Genomic DNA, 16724 nt, shown 5'->3' on the forward strand with positions numbered 1-16724 from the left:
GGAAAATCCCATCATGACCAATCCTTTGGTTCGCTAACATCCCCTCTCTGAATAAATCCTGAGCAAGGCCAGGAAGGCCCACTGGAGAAGCTGCTGGGAGAAGATCCAGGTGGTGTGGGGGCCGCTGCTCGGTGCCAGGCTCTCCATGGATGAGACCCTACCTGAACCTCACAACCGCCCTGTGGGGCGGGCACTTAGGCACCTGTGCTTCAGATGAGAAAAAGATGCCCAGAGACACAGGGAAGCGCTCACAGCAGCTGGAAATGTGCTTAAAAGCCTACCAGCTCCAAAATCCAAGCCCAGCTCCACTTCCCAGAGAACATGAAAACTGTCTCCACCTATTCCTAAAACTAGCTGTAATGATGTATAAACACCAGAAGGTGTTAGAAAGCAGCAGTCATGAAAACCAAAGCAGTGAAAACAAGTCCACAAATTCAAGCCAAATTACAGTTCCTCTAGAGGGAATGATGCCAAAAACATGTGCAAAGATGCCCATATGGGTTTCTTATAGGAGCTGAAAGAAGAAGTCTCTTCACATCAGAATAAGGCCCAATTTAATTTGCAGACCTCAAAAAACAACCTCTGCACCCCCGTCCAGGGACTGATCGGAGACCAAAAACCTCAGATCTTGAAGAGAAGAGGAAAATCTCACGAGTCACCAGCCCCTCTGAGTGGACTTTTGATGGTGCATGAGATTTTGAGAGCTAACTACTCACAGGTCTAGACATGGAGCACGTGACGTAGTCTAGGCTAATCATTCCCTCCCATGCCTCCGGCCACAGTGATTGGTTCAGGGGTAGGCTTACGACCTAAGCCAGTGCAATTATCATACAATGGAATACAACTCAGCAATAAAGAAAAATGAATTGTTGACAGATACAACACGGATGAATTGCAAAACAATTATACTGATGAAAGAAACCAGACAAAAAGAATACCTACTGTATGTATCTATAATATGAAATCTAGAAAACACAAACTAATCTATAGTGACAAGAAGCAGGCCAATGGTTATCTGGGGCTGGGGCGGGTCAGCACAGAGAGAAGGAGTGAAGGATATCACCAAGGGGCAAGAGGAGACTTTAGGGAGTGGTGGGTGTATTTATTATTTTGATTGTGTGATGATTTCATGAGTATACACATCTATCAAAAACATTAAATTATACATTTTAAGTATGTGTAGTTTATTTTTTTGTATTATATGTCAAATTATATCATATAGATGTTTTTAAAATTGGTCTGGGATCCCAGAGCACACCACCACCAGCTTTCATGGTTTGCCTGCCATGCTGGGACCTCTGTTCTTCAAGAAGCACTTTACACTTTACATGAACAAGCCTCATCATTTTACCTTCCCTGGTCAGTCTTTTGGCCAGTTTATTCCAGCCAAGTTTCTCCACCTGTATCACTCCGCTCTCTACCCCCACCAGGAAGCCTGCCAAGTGAATCCTACCTCGCCTCCCTGCTCCCAAGAGTCCAAGCCAGGCCCCTTCTCCAGACGAGAACTCCTGAAGCATGGCCAGAACCCTGTGGCAGGTGACCAGGAACTAAGAGTACCCAGCCCTCCCATCTCTTAGACCCCCACTCCCTGCCCAGTCCAAGGAGCCAAAGTCTCCGTGCTGACACAGAAGAGTGAGTGCCTGGGGAGAGGCGGAGAAAGATGGGTCGTTGTGGATTCTATCGGGGAAAGCAACAGAGGCACCAAACTGGCTGCTGGAAAGTAAGTGAAAGATGGAGAAAAGGAAGCAGAGAGGAGTCTGGGGAGGCAGAGAAGGAACTTAGAATGAATGAGAGAAAATGAATGTGCTCACAAACTCCTTACAAGATAAATGTTAGCCCACTGTGATGGTTGATTTTTTGTGTTAACTTGGCTAAGCCACTGTACCCATTTTTTCGTCAAATGCCATTCCAAATGTTGCTTTTCCCAGGTGCTCCAGTGGGTGAAGAATCTGCCTGCCATGCCGGACATGCAGGAAATGAAGGTTCGATCCACGGGTCGGGAAGGTCTCCTGGAGAAGGAAATGGCAGCCCACTCCAGTGTTCTTGCCTGGGAAATCTCATGGACAGAGGAGCCTGGGGGGCTACAGTTCATGGGGTTTCAAAGAGTTGGATACGACTGAAGCAATGCTTAAATTTTGCAATAATAGATGTGATTGACATTTAAATCTGAATAAAAGACTATCCTCTAAAAGGTACTGGGCTTCCTCACATCAACTGAAGGCCTCAAGAGAAAAGATTAAAGTCTGCTGGGAAGAAGGGATTCTGCCTCCAGAGAGGCAGAAGAACTTCTGGATAACTGAGAAGGATCTATGGAAAGCTGATGAGCAGCCAGAGAGTGGACTAAACAGAAAGGACTAGTCCTTCTTGGACACCTGCTACGTGCCGAGCATCTCTGTACAGCACCTCATTTAGAACCGCGGCAACTTTCTGTGATCAGTTCAGTTCAGTCGCTCAGTCGTGTCCGACTCTTTGCGACCCCATGAATCGCAGCACGCCAGGCCTCCCTGTCCATCACCAACTCCCGGAGTTCACTCAGACTCACGTCCATCGAGTCGGTGATGCCATCCAGCCATCTCATCCTCTGTCATCCCCTTCTCCTGCCCCCAATCCCTCCCAGCATTGGAGTCTTTTCCAATGAGTCGACTCCTCGCATGAGGTGGCCAAAGTATTAGAATTTCAGCTTTAGCATCATTCCTTCCAAAGAAATCCCAGGGCTGATCTCCTTCAGAATGGACTGGTTGGATCTCCTTGCAGTCCAAGGGACTCTCAAGAGTCTTCTCCAACACCACAGTTCAAAAGCATCAATTCTTCAGCACTCAGCCTTCTTCACAGTCCAACTTTCACATCCAAACATGACCACTGGAAAAACCATAGCCTTGACTAGACGGACCTTTGTTGGCAAAGTAATGTCTCTGCTTTCTAATATGCTGTCTAGGTTGGTCACAACTTTCCTTCCAAGGAGTAAGCATCTTTTAATTTCATGGCTGTAACCCCGGCAACTTTCTGGGATAGGAATATAAATAATTTTAAAAGTACCCATTTTCCAGATGGGAAGAACTCAGTGAAGTGAAATCAGCCCAAAGTCACTGCTGGTAATTAATGGACACAGGATTTAATAATTATAATAATGGCCATAACAACATTAACTCAGTGCTTACAATGAGCCAGATGCCATTCTAAGTGCCTAAAGTCATTTCACGTAATCCTCACAACAACAACAACAATTCATTCCACGCACACCCCTGACCTGGCCACCTCTCACTCCAATAACACCTCCACACTGCTGTCCAAAGGGAATGGCAGAGGATTCTAGTAACCCTGGAAGGTTTCCCAGCAGAGGTGGGACCTGGAGAGACCATAGGCAGGAGGAGGGGACCCCAAATCAGGGAGCGGTGTCAGGAAGCCAGTGACGCTTAAAGGATCATGAGCAGCCAAGATGGGGGTGGTGAGGGGTCAGGCTGGGCCACCAGATGGACGGCCTCAGATGCCAGGCCAACAGAAGGGGCTTGCTCTGGAGCGGGCAGAGAGTCACAGGGTTCTGAGGAAGATGGAGCCGCAGGCTGAAATGAGCTGAAGAGAGGTGTCTCCAGAGGCCAAGGAGGGACCAGCTCTGGGAAGGATGGTGGTGCGTGTGTGTGTGCGTGCTAAGTGAATTCAGTTGTGTCTGACTCTTTACGACTCTGAGCCACGGTCCTCCAAGCTCCTGTGTCCATGGGATTCTCCAGGCAAGAATACTGGAGTGGCTTGCTATGGCCTCCTCCAGGAGACCTTCCCGATTCAGGGACTGAGCCCATGTCTCTCAGGCCTCCTGCATTGGCAGGCGGGTTCTTTACCACTAGCACCACCCGGGAAACCCACACGGATCGGCGGGGACCTCACAAATTCGACCAAAAGTATGGGGAGTGGCTGGCGGGTGAGTGGACCAAAGAACTAAAAACGCGGTAGGACCAGCGTGAGAGCCTGCAGGACCACTCAGAGGACGTGGTGACCGATGGGAGACGCAGAATGAAGACAGGGCCGCAGTGCACTCAGCAGCACTCTCTTCGCACACAGGAGCGGAACCGGGAGGCTGTGGCCCGCTGGCGCGCGCGGCGGTGCTGCTCGCCAGACGCCGCTAGATGGAGCAGGCGCCCCGCTGAACGCGCCGCGGGACCCTCCGCCTGGGCCTCCCCGCAGGGCCCGGGAGCCAGGCGGCGCGAAGCTGCTGCTCGAGAGGGAACGGGGGGATGCGCCCCCCCCACCCCAAACCTCAGCGCCTGGGCATGCAGAGGGCCTCCTGCCTCCGAGGGCTGGGCGCCGGGTTATGCTCCGCTGCCACCGCCTTGGAAGGGAACCCACATTTACGTCTGCTCCGAGGCCTGCGCGTCATGCAGCAGGTCCGACTCTGCTTTCCCTTCACTTTCACGTGGTGACTCATTTATCCCGCCCACACCAAGGAGAGGTAAGGCGAGTGAGTGAGTGAGTGAGTGAGAGTGAGTGAAAGTCGCTCAGTCGTGTCTGACTCTTTGCGACTCCCTGGACTATACAGTCCATGGAATTCTCCAGGCCAGAATACTGGAGTAGGTAGCGTTTCCCTTCTCCAGGGGATCTTCCCAACCCAGGGATCCAACCCAGGACTCCTGCATTGCAGGCGGATTCCTTACCAGCTGAGCTATCAGGGAAGCCCCGAGAGGTAAGAATATGGTCCCATTTCACAGACCAAGAAACCAAGGCTCAGGGAAGGGATGAGACTTGTCCAAGATCACATGCTGGTTGATGGGGTTGCCCACCGGAAGCAGCATCTTTGATCCCCAAGGACAGCGGTTCTTTCCTGCCCACATCAGAGGCTGCCCTCTGAAGGCACTGGCCCTGCCAGAATGCAGACACAGGCCTCTCCCCCTGCCTGCTTCAGGCCCACCTGGTGCTCTGAAGCTGAAGTGGGGCTGGGATGAAGGGGCCAGGAGTAGAGACGTCCCCAGAGTCTCCATTTCTTTGGGTGATTGAAAGATCCTGGGCAGCCAGAAGGAAAAGTTCATCTTCCCAGCCCAGGACTTGTTAGTCCTGGCTTGTTAGGCCTCCAGGACAGACAGCCACAGACATGGGTACTGAAAGACCTGCCCATTGGCAGGGTGAGTAGAAGGGAGTCAAGGGTCTGGCCTCCCAGTGAGTGCAACAGCCCAGAGGTGGACTTCTCTTTCCAGAATGCCCTAAGCGGGTGACCTCTTAGCCTCATGTCCATCAAAAGTAAACCAGAAGAATTCGCAGGGTGGTAGTGACAATTAAACCCTTCATGCGCCTGGCAGGCTGCAGGCCCTCTGTAAATCTTCCTCTGTTTACTTTCGGGTTTGATCACGACAGCAACTGGGTTATCTGCCCTGTCATCTTCCCCTTAGGAGGCAGAGGCCTCAGAGACAGCTGGGAGGGCTGAGGATGGGAAAACTCTGAGAAATGTGGTCCAACAAGCCAGACCAGAGGGGTGCCACTAACTGTGGGTCTGGAGAGAGGCCTGCAGAGCGCCTTCCTGCTGGGAGAGGCTGCAGAGAAGCAAGAGGGGAGAAGGGAAGAAAACAGCCAAATGATGATAGTACTCCTATACCACCCTGGACTGCTTTCAAAGCCTTTTCTGATTCACTTTGCTTGCTTTGCTTCTCCCTGCAGCTTCTCTAAGAAGCCAGCCGGGCACTCACCACCCCAGTTTACAAATGAGTGGTCTGCCCAAGGTCAAGAGGCGACACAAGGGCTTGACTCAGTCTTCTGAATTTTGGTTCAGGGTTCACCCTAGTGCTGCAGAATCAGGTCATGGGATGGAGAGACAGAAAAGGCAGAATAAGCCTCTTTGCTTTTCCAGATGCACAGAGCTAAGAGTGGGTGCTGGGCTCGGGGATTGGGGACTGAAGAACAGAAGATTCTCCGAATTCCAGGGATTTTGGCCTCCTTAGAGTCTAGGCTGAACCAGGATGAAAGGCTGTCCCAGAGTCCTTGGAGAAAGACAGGCTTGGGCTCCAACCCCACTGCTGTGATGTACTTGCTATGTGACCTCAGATAAGTGACTACACCTCTCTGAGCCTCTATTTCATTATTTATAAAGCAGGGATGGTAATACCTACCTCACAAGATTAGAATGTTGTGGGGGAAAGTGAGTGGGTTTTACAGGCTGGGTTCAGATTCCAGCTCTGCCATTTATGAGCTATATGATCTTGAGCAAGAAGTCTTCACCTCCATAAGCCTCAGCTTTCTCATCTGAAGAATGGGGATGTTAAGAACTCCTGCCTAAAGGTAGTAGAGATGAAATATTAGCTAGAAATCAGTAGACAGCTTATGGGCTTCCCAGGTGGTGCTAGTGGTAAAGAAGCCACCTGCCAATGCAGGAGACACAAGAGACGCAGGTTCGATCCCTGAGTTGCGAAGATCCCCTGCAGGAGAAAATGACAACCCATTTCAGTATTCTTGCCTGGACAATTCCAAGGACAGAGGAGCCTGGCAGGATGCAGTCCACAGGGTCGCAAGGAGTCAGACACAACTGAACCAACTTAGCACACATGTCCATACAGACACCTCGCCTGGTCTCCCCTGGTGAGAAGGAGGGGAAATGCTCTGCACTTCACTCCAGAGGTACCCCAGGCCCAGGCCTGGCGCCTGCTCACGGGGCAATCAGCTCAGGAGCATTCCTGCTGTCAGCAGGCCGCCTCTCGGGAGTGAGAGTTGACATTCAGAGAGAGCGGGATATTAACCAGGCACTATCAACAATGGAAAGACTGTGAATTATCTGAAATCTGGGTCTTTCATCCCAAGACCTCAGAACCACCTCAGGGCTGCCTGACACTGAAACACTGAGTAAAAACCAACCCTCAGGGACAAGGCTAGGACAGGACTTGGAAATCGCGGAAAGGAACAGCGTCCTTATCACACTCTGGGGCTCTGCATCATTGCTTCTTTCACTAGGCAAGGAGCAGGGTGGATGTGTGCCCTGGACTCAGGCAGCCTGCCTTTAGACTCAGTCACTCACTCTCTTCCTGTGCCTCAGTTTCCTTATCTGTCAAGTCGAGCTAATAACACCTTTTGCAGTAAATTACTTTAACACTTAAAGTAATACTTTAACACTTAATAAGTGTTCAATTTAAGGATTAGCACATTAACTCAGGTAAAGCCCAGGTAACGCTAATGGTAAAAAACCCTCCTGCCAATGCATAAGAGACGCAGGTTCGATCTCTGGGTCGGGAAGATCCCCTGGAGGAGAAAACGACAACCCACTCCAGTGTTCTTGCCTGGAGAATCACTTGGACAGAGGAGCCTGGCAGGCCACAGTCCATGGGGTTGCAAAGAGTCGGACACAACTGAAGCGACGTAGCACGCACGCAAAGCCCTTAGAAAAAGGTCTGGTATACTCAGTTATAAAAAAGAGAATAAAATTATGATAATTATTATATCCATATAATAGCAATTACTGTCGTTGTTGATTCTATTCTGTTGTATTCCATAAGAAGACTCTCCCATAATGTATATGATAAAATCTCACCTACTTAGCAAGGCCTACAGAATGGCTCATGGCCTACTCCGCACCTACTGCCCACTTCTGTCTGCTGACACTTCTTCCCCAGGAGTCTATATACAACTAAACCAAACTAGAGGCTGCTCTCCTGTAGTGTTGCCTACGTCCATGCCATTGTATGCATTGTCCCTCTTTGTAGAATGCTCTCTCTCTCCCTAGCCCCTGGGCAAACCTCAGCTTACCCTTGAGACCTCATATAATTGCCACCACTTTTTTTTGGCTGCCCTGGTTCTTCATTGGTTTGCGTGGACTTTCTTCAGTTGTGGCGAAGGCGGGTGACTCTCTGGTTTCAGTTCGTGGGTGCCTCGCTGCAGTTGCCGAGCGCAGGCCTTCCTGCAGGCTTCGGTAGCTGCAGCGCGTGGGCTCAGTAGCGGTGGCACACAGGCAATCCCACAGTTGCTCGTTGGTGTGTGGAATCTTCTCGGACTCGGGATCAAATCTGTGCGCTCTGCATTGGCAGGCGGATTCTTATCCACTGCGCCAACAGGGAAGTCCTTGTCGCCACTTCTGAGACATCTTCTCAACCTCGAGTGTGGCTGGCCCACCCACCTCTGCGCATTTCGCAGCTGAGCTCCTCTGCTGCTATGTTCAAATCCCCCAGAATTTCAAGCTTCTTAAGGGAAAGGCCCACATCATATTCTTCTCCCCTCATGCACTGGCACTTCACACAGCGCCTGCACGTATCAGACATTTGGGAATCGTTTGCTGAGTGAACACATCCCTCACCAGCATCACGTTTGACAACACGTTTGGAGCTAGTAACACCTTTCACAGTATTAGTTTAAATCTGAGGGTTAACACAGTAACTCAGGCAAAGCCCTTTAACAACATGCCCATCAGTACGGAGCTGACCTGAAAGCCAGTACTTGGCACCTTTCCCCTCTCCAGGTTGATGGCTGGGCCTTCCCTAGTGCCAGGCTACCCACAGGCTTCAGTGCATGGACAGGAAGGACAATAGGAAGCAGGTCTTTGAAACCAACCAGAAGAGCTTCCATATCCTACTGGTCATGATCTGGAGACCCAAGCTGGATTCTTTATGGGACTCCTGGAAATAATCCAGAAAGCTGGATCTTAACACCCCCACACTCTGCATGAAGACAGAGCCCTAGGCTGAGATCAGACCAGAGATGAGGGGAGGAGGGCTCGGAGGATAACCACGCTCTGCACGTGAGTCTGACCTGAAGGTGCTGCTCAAAAGGAGGGGACTGCCTGGGGAGCCGTTTCTCAGGCCCTCTGGAGAGTCCCAAGAGCCGTTCGAACATCCTCCTGTTTTGGAACGCGTCTCTCCTCCCTGTCACTCTGTATTGTGTGGCCCGGGGCTGCCCCTTGGAGCCGAGGCACCGACTCTCTGTTGGCCACACTTCCAGGCACTCTGTGTACCCCAGGAGCAATCTGCTGCAGCCAGTATGTGCCAGAGCGAGAAGGGGCATGCCAGTCTGCCTGGTTCCAAAGCTGCACCTTCCCCTAACACCCAACAGATAGCCTCACAGCCCACAGTATGACCAGAGGTTAAGAGGGTGAACTTTGGCACCAGGCCACTTCTGGTGCCAGCTCTTCCACTTATTGGCCTGAGCCTGTGGACAAGTGACATAACCTCTCTGTGTCTCAGTTTCCTCACCTGTAAAATGGCAGTGTGGTGGCCGTGGAGACGTGCTGCCCAGACCTCCTTCAAGAGAACTTACCTTCTGCTTATGGGTTCAGAGTAAGGGCTGTGATGTGGGTGTGATTGTCCCCCTCTTCCCCAGAAGAGAAGGAGCCCAGGGCTGACCACTGCTGGGCCTGGGGCCATGTGACCCTGCAGGCCGTGCCAGACAGTGACTGAGCGGCGTGGGGGCGGGGGTGTTAGTTTCAGCCCGTTCCTGCAGGACAGGTGGTCTAGAAAGTGACTTCTGCCTGGAGACTGCCATCGGCCTGGCTGGGGGTTTCTCAGAACTGCACTGCTGTCTGAAGCTCTTTCTACCCAGTCTTCTTGCCCTCTCTCCGTTTTACGGCTGTCAGCCCTACATCAGGGTCCCGGCCTTTACCCTTCATAGCCGTTTAGTCCCGGATCTCTGGCACATCTGATCTCCTCTTGACCTCTGCTTCTTGAAGGACCCTAACTGGTAATAACTAATAATAATACAATAATAAAAAGTAGTCACTGTACCTTCTTGATCAGGGTTGTGGCCAGGGGTTAACGAGTTACTCTTTGTAACCGCACAGGAGAGCACATTTGTGTTAGCTCTCGCCTTTGCTGCAAACCACATCAGCTTCACTCACAGCTTTGTCTGATAGCAGAGTTTTGTGTGATGTTCCCTTATAGCCATTCTCATTCCTTTAAGCCTGTTTCTGCTGGGCCACCGGAACCGCCACACTCTGATGCAAATATTTATTTGCAGGAAGTCAGAGAGAATTTCTTCAAGGACTAGCTCACACCTTCAATCAAAGAGACATTGGCTGCACTGCTAAGTCAACAAACTGGACAAGCTAACCCAAATCTGGCCACGCCCCTCTCTGGATTTGGGCAGTAGTGGCTGGTGTAGCTGGCCTCTTCAGTCCCTCACGCTGTAGCATTCTGGTGTGGAGGCATCTGTTTGGGCAAATAATGCGCCATTCAGACAGACCCAGGGTTGAACCTTGACTCACCGCTAACATCTGGGCGAGGTGTTTAACCTCCCTGAACCTGCTGCCTTCTCTGTGAAGCATGAGTAAAAACAGACACCTGCCTCATAGGATTCTCATCACGGCAAATGAATATGTGCAGGACAGGTAGTGGGGTGCAGGCTGACACCCAGCTGGCACCAAGAAATGTTCATTTTCTGCCTCCCGCCCCGCCCATCACCCCATCTCTTGGATCTAGAAAACAGAATGTGCTGCCGAGGCCCTCGCTGAAGCTTGGCTTATAGCCCATGGGGTTCCTAGGCAAACGCACAGAACTTAAGGTCTCGATAACAACTGAAAGTAAGACAGTCATGTCTATCTCTTTGAAAAGGTGAGATTAAGGCAGAGAGAGATGAAGACACTGGCCCAAGTTCACCTAGACAATTGGCGATGGAGCCGGCATTTCACCCCAAGCCGTCTGGCTCCAAAGCATACACAGCCGTCTTTCTCTCTGCCTCCCACGCCAGAGGACGGCAGATATCACACACGCAGCCTTGATCACTCTAAACTGAAAGGAGCTAAGCAGAGAGAGTGGGGGTCTCACGGGGACTTCCTCACTCAACAGCTAGAAACACAACTTGCAGCCTTTAGTTTACAGAGTTGCACAGAAACTGGAAGGGGCTGGAAAGAACTAGAGTCCCTTCCTGAGTCAGACAGAGGCTGGAGCCAGGATGACTGGTCAGAAAAATGTCCCAGAAATGGCTAAGGCAGGCTTTGAAGCCAAGAGATAAGGGGCCATGAGCAAATCCACTCATTCGTTTAGGATATTTGAATGCTACATGGAAAGTCAAAGTCTCCAATAACCAGACTTGAATAAACTTACATTTATTACCCATCTATCGGGTATCTCACACGCATTTTCATTTAAGCCTCACAACACCTCAGTGAGGTGGGTATTACCTACTTTGTAAAAGGAGGGAGCAAAGCCTCACTGATGCAAAGGGATTCACCCAAGTCCACCTGGCCACATGTGGCAAAGCTGGATGAAGCTCAGTGAGTCCTGCTTCCGTGTCCACTCTGCCAAGTGAGAATAGGACATTTGCGCTATTCTTTGAATCCACCTTTGAGGGCACTCAGACATCTTCTAGGGCATCCCCCCTTTCTTCCCACTCACCCGTAGGGTCGTCACCCTAACCCAAAGAACAGGCTCGCCCAGCTCCCCGCCAGGAGGAAGGCACCCACTTCACGTCCCAGCTCATCTGACTGGAGTCAGACATAGCCAGATGCAGCGGCGGTTGCATCCCACAGGCCCGCAGGGGCTGGCGGAGGCCCTGTGCGACAGCTGCTGCAGCTCAGCCCATCTGGAAAGGCTCGTTTTGCTGAATACATAACCCTTCTGAAGACCCTCGGGTCAGAGCTGAGGGATGCATATCCTTCTGAGAGAGATCCTCAAGAGGAGAGGGTGAGCCAGGGCCGCCCAAAGAACCCCCCCTTCCCCAACCCGATGCTGCCGCCAGCGCTGGGGAGGCAGGAAGCCAACATTCCCCAGAGGCAGAGACCATGAGCTTATTGAGTTTCGGGAATCTGAGAAGGAACGTACCATACTCCCAACACCTACCATACTCCCCCAAGCAAGGAAAGGGGCTCCCTGAGTCCCAGAGGCTTGGGGGAAGGCCCAGAAAGTGGCCCCATGAGGCTGAGGGAGACGGGTGCCGTAGGCGTGTGGGGCCCTGACCCAGCTTCTCACGGGTTCCCAGGAGACAGACAAAAGGCTCACACAGCCAGGGGGGACCTCACGCGGCAGCTGCTCTGACCAGAGGCTGCTCGTGAACGCCCCTTCAATCACTCAGCACCCCCGGGGCAGTGCAGGGTGTTGGCAGCTGCCAAGAGAGACTCTCAGCCAAAGACAGGTCTGGGTTTCCCTGCAGAAAACGAAACCTGAGTCAACTGACTTTCTCCAGCGCTTTCTTGTCAGGCTCACTCAAATAAACAGAGATGTTAGAGCTGGACTAAGGGAGCCACAGCCTTCTGTGCTGCAAGCACTTCCAGAACCAGGGTCCTGCCCCCACCACCAGATGCTGCCTAACTGAGAGAGGGCCTCCCTCAGCGGGGGTTCTGGCTCCACTGGCCGACGCTTGGACCTTGGACGCTTCCTCCGCCTGGAGCTCCTCTCCTTCCTGTCTGCCTTCTGATCCAGGCCGGGTGCACAGGCTTGCTGCTCCCCTTCCTCTGCTCTGCTCCACACGCTGGACGCACTAACTGGGGGCACCCTCCTGAGAGCCTTTCTAAGCCAAGTTCAAAGGCCACATAAGTGACTGACCATACTCTTCGACCTGGAGGGCTCAGCGCAGAGTCCGTCACATTCCTCACCGACCAGCTCTGCGACCTTGGGCAGGACGTGAACCTCTCTCTCTGAGCCATGGCTTCCTCATCTGTAAAATGGGAATGACAATACTTATATCAAAAGGTTGATATGGGGATTTCCCTGGTGGTCCAGCGGTTAAGACTTTGCCTTCCAGTGCAGGGATGTGGGTTTGACCCCAGGTTGGGGAGCTAAGATTCCCACATGCCTTGAAGCCAAAAAACCTAAACAGAAAACAGAAGCAATGTTGTAAAAAATTCAATAAAGACTTTTAAAAAATGGTCCACATCCAAAGACAGTCTTTAAAAAAAAAAAAGTTGTTATGAATATAGAGAGTGGGCAGACCTATCGAGGCAGAAAGCTGATTAGTGGCTGCCAGAGGCTGAGCAGCAGGGAGGAATGGGAGTGACTGCTCCCTGGGTCTGGGGTTTCTGTTGGGTTGATGCTAATGTTTGGGATTAGATAGTGGTGGTGGTTGCCACGACCTGGTGAACAACTTGATTGCACTGAGTTGTACACTTCTAAATGATTACAGTGGTAAATTTTATGTGATGTGAATTTTAACACAATAAAAAAGAAAGTTTATTATGAGACAAAGTGAAATGGAAGTTGTAGAAATATTGATTGCAGAGCCTGAGATACAGGAGGTCCTCAGCAGATTTTAATTTCCTTCCTTCCTTCAGAGGCTGCCTTTCTCTTCAGATATCTGCTCTGAGATGCTCATAGGGAGAAGCCACATGTTCCTCATATAGAAAAGCCTTTACCATTGGCAAATAGGAGAGTGTCTGATTACACCACACCCCCTTCCCACTCCTGCTGGTGACTCTGTTTATTTTGAGAAAACAGTTTTCCGGAGTCTCTCGTGTTTCTGCACATCTTGTGAATAGAGACACTATCTTGACTATAGGTTATCTTTCCAAGAAAGTTTATATAACAAGTGGACTCAGAAGGTGATAGCATCCCCCTTCAAAGTAAAGGGTAGGTAGGCTTACTATCCACTGTAAAAGCAATGGGCTCCCTAAGCCCAGAGTTCCTCTCCTGTACTGCCATCCACAGCATGCACAAGTGATACCGGCTCTCTTTCTGTCACCCTGAGGAAGTTGGGGATTGGCACAAAAAGACTGTACATAGCGAGGTTTAGCTAGTATCTCTCTTTCTCTCAGTTAGTATTTCTAATCATTGTCACTTGCCTTTCTTTCCCACAAGGTGCTAAGCTCCTTGAGGGTACGTAGTCAGCTTTATTTATCTTTGAGTTTTGCAGAACAGATATTCATAAATGTTTGCTGAGTGAATTAATGAGTGAATGAATAGATGACAGAAAAATGGCACCCTGGCAGCCTTACTCAACCCTCTCCCTTCCAGTCCTATGGCTTTCTGAGCTCCTGCCATCATATCCAGTATTTTAACCACTTACCTTGCCAGCTATTTGCCTGGCTAAAGCCATTCGACATAGATAATTAGACCCAGGTACTCTGTCTGAGGGCTTTGGATTGGAATGTTGGGGGGATCTCATATCCTTGCCCAGGTCTGGACAGCTCCCAGACCATTCTTGCCCTGTCCTCCCTACTTTGTCCTATGCCTATAGTACTCAGCTCCGTCCACGTCTTCATGACCTAGTGGTGACCTATAGTTCTAATATGCACAAAAAGACATAGGCCTAGGCCACCAAACCACACATCGCTGGCACCAGCGAACCAGCAAACAAGATGTCTGTTTCTCCTGTTTGTTCTTGTTAGGCCGAAAGGGCATCACAGAGCAGGTGTTCTGCTAGTGTTTATTTAATGAGTGAATAGGCTTCCCTTAAACTAAATTAATTGCCTCCTTCTTATAGTAAGTTAATCTCCTGAACAATGGGACACAAAATAGAACGCAAAAGGAGAGAAACCTGAAATGCCACTCTAATCATTTCTTTTGGCTCAGTATCTTCATGGCAAACACAGTCTCCAGAATCGGCAGCAATGGAATTCGATGCACAGTCAGCCTTCTCCTGCTAACAGAACCCCTGCCTCCTGCAGTTTCATCACACGCACCGTATGAAACGTAGAGGATGATGGCAGAAGTGGGTCTCCTCTACATGCACTTGCAGTGTTGAACAGCTCCTTACCTTTTCTGTGGGTTTTCCTGATGACTCAGCAGTAAAGAATCTGCCTGTCAATGCAGGAGACACAGGAGACGTGGGTTCAATCCCTGAGTCAGGAAGCTCCCCTGGAGGAGGAAATGGCAGCCCACTCCAGTATTCTTGCCTGGAGAGTCTTATGGACAGAGGAGCCTGGAGGGCTAAGTCCAAGGGTCATGAAGAGCTGGACGTGACTGAGCAGCTGAGCACGCACTCACCTTTTCTATAGCAATGCAGAAAGGTTAGCCAGTTGGCATTTTGCCAAGGGAAGCCAGCAGTGAATTGCTGCTGACTACAGAGGCTTTGGGGCCTGTTCCTCACATAGTCTGCAGACAGACTGAAGTGCTAACTCCACAGCTCAGGGGACACAAGAACACTACATTCGATACAGCACCACGCCACATAGTTTCCACTCACTGTGGTTCACCCTAGGGAGACTCGTCTTCTTTCCTCTGCGTGTGAGTGCTTAGGCACTCACTCGTGGACGACTCTTTGCAACCCCGTGGACTGTAGCCCGCCAGGCTCCTCTGTCCACAGAATTTTCCAGGCAAGCATACTGGAGTGGGTTGCCCCTTCCTCCCCCAGGGGATCTTCCCAGCCCAGGGATCAAACCCGTGTCTCCTGTGTCTCCTGCACTGCAGGTGGATTTTTTACCCGCTGAGCCATCAGAGAAGCCCCTTTTTTCTCTAAAAAGTAGTATTTAACGGGAGATTATCCACCTTTAGATGCCCAGCCTCCCTTAACTCCAGATCTGTGCCTGCCCATCTATGGGAATTTATACAATAAAATTAAAAGGCTCTGGGAAAATACTGGTAAAAACCCCTAGAATGTCTAGAGATGATTTCTTTCATTCATATTCTGTGAATTTTATTTTGTAACTCTTAAAGGACTACCTTAGTTCTAAATTATTGGCGTCAGTGGCGGGGTGGGGGTAGGGGGTTGGTGCACAGCTTGTCCCTCAGGTGTGCAGAGTTTATTGGCTTGGTCAGTACAAGTACTATTTACAGAGCCAGACGGCCTCTAGCCTCAAGGAGGTATTTTCCATGTCTTAATTGCACACTAACTACAATAGTTGTACACATTAAAGCAACCCATTGAAATGTGAAGACGCTTAATGATACGGGCTTAGGTAGAAGCAAGTGACTGGCTATCTTTTTCACTAATCTGCCAGTTCAGTCAAAAGGAAGAGCTTGCATCAGCCACAAACACTGCTAATGATTAATCATCAGAAATATCAATATTTGGATTCAATTTCCTACACTCTTCTGGAAATGCAGACATCTGAACTCCCCAGGCACATGTATATTTTGACCAATTATTTTAACAAGCTCAAAGCAAATCATCATGGCAAAAACAAGTGTAAACAATTGCTCTGGTCAGAGAAAACAGATATTGAGCCATTTTCCTGTGGAGAGAGTAGAGCTGCCACATAAAATACAGGATGCCCAGTTAAATTAAAATTTCAGATCAGCGCCAAATAATGCAATATTTGGAACACACATATTTTTTAAAGTATTCTTTGTTTACCTGGAATTCAAATTTAACTGGATGTCCTATATTTTTATTTTTATTTGCCAAATCCAGTTACCCTATACAGGAATGAAAGAGAAAATTTTTAACTCACACTTCTTAATGTTTTAAAATATAAAACACAGCTGCAGAAATGCCCCCACAACAGTAGCAAAAGATTCACACTGACAGCAGGCTCAAACCCGAGGAAGGCATCGTAGGAGTGAGGGGCAAGGGGGCTACTTCCCTGCATTGCGAACTTCTCCGGCATGAAGGGCAGCGGAGAGCGCTATACTATTCATAATGTTGCCCTCCACTGACAGCCCTGCAAAGACGCTCTGAGCTGAAAGCCCTGCCCCAGGACTTCCCTGGAGGTCCAGTGATGAAGCCTGGCTTCCAGTGCACGGACTGTGGGAGCGATCCCTGGTTGGGAAACCGAGATCCCCATGCTTCACGGCCAAGCATGTTAGTCACTCTGTCCTGTCCCACTCTGAGACCCCATGCACTGTGGCCAGCCAGGCTCCTCTGTCCATGGGATTTCCCAGGAAAGAATACCGGAGTCGGCTGCCCTGCCCTCCTCCAGGGGATCTTTCCCATCCAAGGATCGAACCTGCATTTCTAGTGTCTGC

Source organism: Capricornis sumatraensis, chromosome 18 (assembly GCF_032405125.1).
Source record: "Capricornis sumatraensis isolate serow.1 chromosome 18, serow.2, whole genome shotgun sequence".
Lineage (NCBI taxonomy): Eukaryota > Metazoa > Chordata > Mammalia > Artiodactyla > Bovidae > Capricornis > Capricornis sumatraensis.